Here is a 7,500-nt window from a genome sequence, read left to right as displayed (position 1 = left end):
AACCCACTGTTCCCCTGAACAAGGCAGTTAACCCACTGTTCCTAGACCAGTTAACCCACTGTTCCTAGACCAGTTAACCCACTGTTCCTAGACCAGTTAACCCACTGTTCCTAGACCAGTTAACCCACTGTTCCTAGGCCAGTTAACCCACTGTTCCTAGACCAGTTAACCCACTGTTCCTAGACCAGTTAACCCACTGTTCCTAGACCAGTTAACCCACTGTTCCTAGACCAGTTAACCCACTGTTCCTAGACCAGTTAACCCACTGTTCCTAGACCAGTTAACCCACTGTACCCTGAACAAGACAGTTAACCCACTGTTCCTAGACCAGTTAACCCACTGTTCCTAGACCAGTTAACCCACTGTTCCTAGACCAGTTAACCCACTGTTCCTAGACCAGTTAACCCACTGTTCCTAGACCAGTTAACCCACTGTTCCTAGACCAGTTAACCCACTGTTCCTAGACCAGTTAACCCACTGTTCCTAGACCAGTTAACCCACTGTTCCTAGGCCAGTTAACCCACTGTTCCTAGACCAGTTAACCCACTGTTCCTAGACCAGTTAACCCACTGTTCCTAGGCCAGTTAACCCACTGTTCCTAGACCAGTTAACCCACTGTTCCTAGGCCAGTTAACCCACTGTTCCTAGACCAGTTAACCCACTGTTCCTAGACCAGTTAACCCACTGTTCCCTGAACAAGGCAGTTAACCCACTGTTCCCCTGAACAAGGCAGTTAACCCACTGTTCCCCTGAACAAGGCAGTTAACCCACTGTTCCCCTGAACAAGGCAGTTAACCCACTGTTCCCTGAACAAGGCAGTTAACCCACTGTTCCCCTGAACAAGGCAGTTAACCCACTGTTCCCCTGAACAAGGCAGTTAACCCACTGTTCCCCTGAACAAGGCAGTTAACCCACTGTTCCCTGAACAAGGCAGTTAACCCACTGTTCCCCTGAACAAGGCTGTTAACCCACTGTTCCCTGAACAAGGCAGTTAACCCACTGTTCCCCTGAACAAGGCAGTTAACCCACTGTTCCCTGAACAAGGCAGTTAACCCACTGTTCCCTGAACAAGGCAGTTAACCCACTGTTCCCTGAACAAGGCAGTTAACCCACTGTTCCCTGAACAAGGCAGTTAACCCACTGTTCCCTTGAACAAGGCAGTTAACCCACTATTCCCTGAACAAGGCAGTTAACCCACTGTTCCCTGAACAAGGCAGTTAACCCACTGTTCCCCTGAACAACGCAGTTAACCCACTGTTCCCCTGAACAAGGCAGTTAACCCACTGTTCCTAGACCAGTTAACCCACTGTTCCTAGACCAGTTAACCCACTGTTCCTAGACCAGTTAACCCACTGTTCCCCTGAACAAGGCAGTTAACCCACTGTTCCCCTGAACAAGGCAGTTAACCCACTGTTCCCCTGAACAAGGCAGTTAACCCACTGTTCCCCTGAACAAGGCAGTTAACCCACTGTTCCTAGACCAGTTAACCCACTGTTCCTAGACCAGTCAACCCACTGTTCCTAGACCAGTCAACCCACTGTTCCTAGACCAGTCAACCCACTGTTCCTAGACCAGTCAACCCACTGTTCCTAGACCAGTCAACCCACTGTTCCTAGACCAGTTAACCCACTGTTCCTAGACCAGTTAACCCACTGTTCCTAGACCAGTTAACCCACTGTTCCTAGACCAGTTAACCCACTGTTCCTAGACCAGTTAACCCACTGTACCCTGAACAAGACAGTTAACCCACTGTTCCTAGACCAGTTAACCCACTGTTCCTAGACCAGTTAACCCACTGTTCCTAGACCAGTTAACCCACTGTTCCTAGACCAGTTAACCCACTGTTCCTAGACCAGTTAACCCACTGTTCCTAGACCAGTTAACCCACTGTTCCTAGACCAGTTAACCCACTGTTCCTAGACCAGTTAACCCACTGTTCCTAGGCCAGTTAACCCACTGTTCCTAGACCAGTTAACCCACTGTTCCTAGACCAGTTAACCCACTGTTCCTAGGCAGTTAACCCACTGTTCCTAGACCAGTTAACCCACTGTTCCTAGGCCAGTTAACCCACTGTTCCTAGACCAGTTAACCCACTGTTCCTAGACCAGTTAACCCACTGTTCCCCTGAACAAGGCAGTTAACCCACTGTTCCTAGACCAGTTAACCCACTGTTCCTAGACCAGTTAACCCACTGTTCCTAGACCAGTTAACCCACTGTTCCCCTGAACAAGGCAGTTAACTCACTGTTCCCCTGAACAAGGCAGTTTACCCACTGTTCCCTGAACAAGGCAGTTAACCCACTGTTCCCTGAACAAGGCAGTTAACCCACTGTTCCCCTGAACAAGGCAGTTAACCCACTGTTCCCCTGAACAAGGCAGTTAACCCACTGTTCCTAGACCAGTTAACCCACTGTTCCACTGTTCCTAGACCAGTTAACCCACTGTTCCTAGACCAGTTAACCCACTGTTCCTAGACCAGTTAACCCACTGTTCCTAGACCAGTTAACCCACTGTTCCTAGACCAGTTAACCCACTGTTCCTAGACCAGTTAACCCACTGTTCCTAGACCAGTTAACCCACTGTTCCTAGACCAGTTAACCCACTGTTCCTAGACCAGTTAACCCACTGTACCCTGAACAAGACAGTTAACCCACTGTTCCTAGACCAGTTAACCCACTGTTCCTAGACCAGTTAACCCACTGTTCCTAGACCAGTTAACCCACTGTTCCTAGACCAGTTAACCCACTGTTCCTAGACCAGTTAACCCACTGTTCCTAGACCAGTTAACCCACTGTTCCTAGACCAGTTAACCCACTGTTCCTAGACCAGTTAACCCACTGTTCCTAGGCCAGTTAACCCACTGTTCCTAGACCAGTTAACCCACTGTTCCTAGACCAGTTAACCCACTGTTCCCTGAACAAGGCAGTTAACCCACTGTTCCCCTGAACAAGGCAGTTAACCCACTGTTCCCTGAACAAGGCAGTTAACCCACTGTTCCCTGAACAAGGCAGTTAACCCACTGTTCCCCTGAACAAGGCAGTTAACCCACTGTTCCCCTGAACAAGGCAGTTAACCCACTGTTCCCCTGAACAAGGCAGTTAAACCCACTGTTCCCCTGAACAAGGCAGTTAACCCACTGTTCCCCTGAACAAGGCAGTTTACCCACTGTTCCCCTGAACAAGGCAGTTAACCCACTGTTCCCCTGAACAAGGCAGTTAACCCACTGTTCCCTGAACAAGGCAGTTAACCCACTGTTCCCCTGAACAAGGCAGTTAACCCACTGTTCCCTGAACAAGGCAGTTAACCCACCGTTCCCCTGAACAAGGCACTTAACCCACCGTTCCCCTGAACAAGGCAGTTAACCCACTGTTCCCCTGAACAAGGCAGTTAACCCACTGTTCCCCTGAACAAGGCAGTTAACCCACTGTTCCCCTGAACAAGGCAGTTAACCCACTGTTCCTAGACCAGTTAACCCACTGTTCCACTGTTCCTAGACCAGTTAACCCACTGTTCCTAGACCAGTTAACCCACTGTTCCTAGGCCAGTTAACCCACTGTTCCTAGACCAGTTAACCCACTGTTCCTAGACCAGTTAACCCACTGTTCCTAGACCAGTTAACCCACTGTTCCTAGACCAGTTAACCCACTGTTCCTAGACCAGTTAACCCACTGTTCCTAGACCAGTTAACCCACTGTACCCTGAACAAGACAGTTAACCCACTGTTCCTAGACCAGTTAACCCACTGTTCCTAGACCAGTTAACCCACTGTTCCTAGACCAGTTAACCCACTGTTCCTAGACCAGTTAACCCACTGTTCCTAGACCAGTTAACCCACTGTTCCTAGACCAGTTAACCCACTGTTCCTAGACCAGTTAACCCACTGTTCCTAGACCAGTTAACCCACTGTTCCTAGGCCAGTTAACCCACTGTTCCTAGACCAGTTAACCCACTGTTCCTAGACCAGTTAACCCACTGTTCCTAGGCCAGTTAACCCACTGTTCCTAGACCAGTTAACCCACTGTTCCTAGGCCAGTTAACCCACTGTTCCTAGACCAGTTAACCCACTGTTCCTAGACCAGTTAACCCACTGTTCCCTGAACAAGGCAGTTAACCCACTGTTCCTAGACCAGTTAACCCACTGTACCCTGAACAAGACAGTTAACCCACTGTTCCTAGACCAGTTAACCCACTGTTCCTAGACCAGTTAACCCACTGTTCCTAGACCAGTTAACCCACTGTTCCTAGACCAGTTAACCCACTGTTCCTAGACCAGTTAACCCACTGTTCCTAGACCAGTTAACCCACTGTTCCTAGACCAGTTAACCCACTGTTCCTAGACCAGTTAACCCACTGTTCCTAGGCCAGTTAACCCACTGTTCCTAGACCAGTTAACCCACTGTTCCTAGACCAGTTAACCCACTGTTCCTAGGCCAGTTAACCCACTGTTCCTAGACCAGTTAACCCACTGTTCCTAGGCCAGTTAACCCACTGTTCCTAGACCAGTTAACCCACTGTTCCTAGACCAGTTAACCCACTGTTCCCCTGAACAAGGCAGTTAACCCACTGTTCCTAGACCAGTTAACCCACTGTACCCTGAACAAGACAGTTAACCCACTGTTCCTAGACCAGTTAACCCACTGTTCCTAGACCAGTTAACCCACTGTTCCTAGACCAGTTAACCCACTGTTCCTAGACCAGTTAACCCACTGTTCCTAGACCAGTTAACCCACTGTTCCTAGACCAGTTAACCCACTGTTCCTAGACCAGTTAACCCACTGTTCCTAGACCAGTTAACCCACTGTTCCTAGGCCAGTTAACCCACTGTTCCTAGACCAGTTAACCCACTGTTCCTAGACCAGTTAACCCACTGTTCCTAGGCCAGTTAACCCACTGTTCCTAGACCAGTTAACCCACTGTTCCTAGGCCAGTTAACCCACTGTTCCTAGACCAGTTAACCCACTGTTCCTAGACCAGTTAACCCACTGTTCCCTGAACAAGGCAGTTAACCCACTGTTCCTAGACCAGTTAACCCACTGTTCTGTGTTGATTTCAGTCATGACAGTCTGCTATTTAAACTGATGGGAAATGGTATATGGGGAAAACAAACAACATTATAAAATCCATGTACACAAACAGCAAGTGTGCGGTTAGAATTGGCAAAAAACACACATTTCTTCCCACAGGGCCGTGGGGTGAGACGGGGATACAGCTTAAGCCCCACCCTCTTCAACATACATATCAACAACCTGACGAGGGCACTAGAACAGTCTGCAGCACCCGGCCTCACCCTCTTCAACATACATATCAACAACCTGACGAGGGCACTAGAACAGTCTGCAGCACCCGGCCCCACCCTCTTCAACATACATATCAACAACCTGACGAGGGCACTAGAACAGTCTGCAGCACCCAGCCTCACCCTCTTCAACATACATATCAACACCCTGACGAGGGCACTAGAACAGTCTGCAGCACCCGGCCTCACCCTGCTAGAATCTGAAGTCAAATGTCTACTGTTTGCTGATGATCTGGTGCTTCTGTCACCAACCAAGGAGGGCCTACAGCAGCACCTAGATCTTCTGCACAGATTCTGTCAGACCTGGGCCCTGACAGTAAATCTCAGTAAGTCAAAAATACTGGTGTTCCAAAAAGATCCAGTTGCCAGGATCACAAATACAAATTCCATCTAGACATCGTTGCCCTAGAGCACACAAAAAACTATACATGCATTGGCCTAAACATCAGCGCCACAGGTAACTTCCACAAAGCTGTGAACGATCTGAGAGACAAGGCAAGAAGGACATTCTACGCCATCAAAAGGAACATCAAATTAGACATCCCAATTAGGATCTGGCTAAAAATACTTGACTCAGTTCTAGAACCCATTGTCTTTATGGTTGTGAGGTCTGGGGTCCGCTCACCAACCAAGAAATCACATAATGGAACAAACACAAAATTATGCATGCAGAGCAGAATAGGTCGATACCCACTAATTATCAAAATCCATAAAAGAGCCATGAAATACTCAAATTTAATGGATGTGATTCCCAAACCTTCCATAACAAAGCCATTACCTACAGAGAAATGAACCTGGAGAAGATTTCCCTAAGGATGCTGGTCCTGGTGCTCTGTTCACAAACACAAACACACCCCACAGAGACCCAGGATAACAACACAAGTAGACCCAACCAAAATCATGAGAAAACTAAAAGATAATTACACATTGGAAAGAATTAACAAAAAACAGAGAGCACACAGTGGGAGAGTACCTGACCACTGTGACTGACACAAACTTTAGGAAAGCTTTGACTATGTACAGACTCAGTGAGCATAGCCTTGCTATTGAGAAAGGCCGCCGTAGGCAGACAGGCTATGAGCACACTGCCCACAAAATGAGGTGGAAACAAAGCTGTTAAATGTATGACCATATTGGAGACAATTATTTCCGTCAGATTACACAGACCCACAAAGAATTTGAAAACAAATTGAGAGAGAGAGAGAGAGCAGCAGATCACTGTGTGGTTTCGGGACGTCTCTGAATCCAGAGCGTTCAGGACCTCAGACTGGGGTGAAGGTTCACCTTTCAACAGGACAACGACCCTAAGCACACAGCCAAGACAATGCAGTAGTGGTTTCGGGACAAGTCTCTGAATGTCCTTTAGTGGCCCATCCAGAGCCTGGACTTGAACCCGATGGAATATCTCTGGAGAGACCTGAAAACAGCTGTGCAGCGACGCTCCCTATCCAACCTGACAGAGCTTGAGAGGATCTGCAGGGAAGAATGGGAGAAACTCCCAAATACAGGTGTGCCAAGCTTGTAGCGTCCTACCCAAGAAGACTCGAGGCTGTAATCGCTGCCAAAGGTGCTTCAACAAATACTTTGGTAAATGTGATATTTCATATTTTTTTGCTTTTTTTGCAAAAAGTCAAGGGGTCTGAATACTTTCCGAATGCACTTCATTTATGTGTGTGTGTCTGCGTGCGTGTGTGAGCACACGTGTGTGTGTCTGCGTGTGTGTGTGTGTGTGTGTGTCTGCGTGTGTGTGTGTGTGTGTGTGTGTGTCTGCGTGTGTCTGCGTGTGTGTGTGAGCACACGTGTGTGTGTCTGCGTGTGTGTGTGTGTGTGTGTGTCTGCGTGTGTGTGTGTGTGTGTGTGTGTGTGTGTGTGTGTGTGTCTGCGTGTGTGTGTGTGTGTGTGTGTCTGCGTGTGTGTGTGTGTGTGTGTGTGTGTGTGTGTGTCTGCGTGTGTGTGTGTGTCTGCGTGTGTGTGTGTGTGTGTGTGTGTCTGCGTGTGTCTGCGTGTGTGTGTGAGCACACGTGTGTGTGTCTGCGTGTGTGTGTGTGTGTGTGTGTCTGCGTGTGTGTGTGTGTGTGTGTGTGTGTGTGTGTCTGCGTGTGTGTGCGTGTGTGTGTGAGCACACGTGTGTGTGTCTGCGTGTGTGTGTGTGTGTGTGTGTGTGTCTGCGTTGTGTGTGTGTGTGTGTGTGTGTGTGTGTGTGTG

The 7,500-nt window shown here is 48.5% G+C and overlaps 1 pseudogene; it reads right to left on the bottom strand.

Moving 5' to 3' along the window:
• Positions 1-7,500, bottom strand: part of LOC121845239 — a 99,310-nt pseudogene that overhangs the window by 79,530 nt on the left and 12,280 nt on the right.

The sequence above is a fragment of the Oncorhynchus tshawytscha genome, unplaced genomic scaffold (genome assembly GCF_018296145.1).
Source record: "Oncorhynchus tshawytscha isolate Ot180627B unplaced genomic scaffold, Otsh_v2.0 Un_contig_4862_pilon_pilon, whole genome shotgun sequence".
Classification (NCBI taxonomy): Eukaryota; Metazoa; Chordata; class Actinopteri; order Salmoniformes; family Salmonidae; genus Oncorhynchus; species Oncorhynchus tshawytscha.
This window is presented reverse-complemented; position numbering and strand designations above follow the sequence as displayed.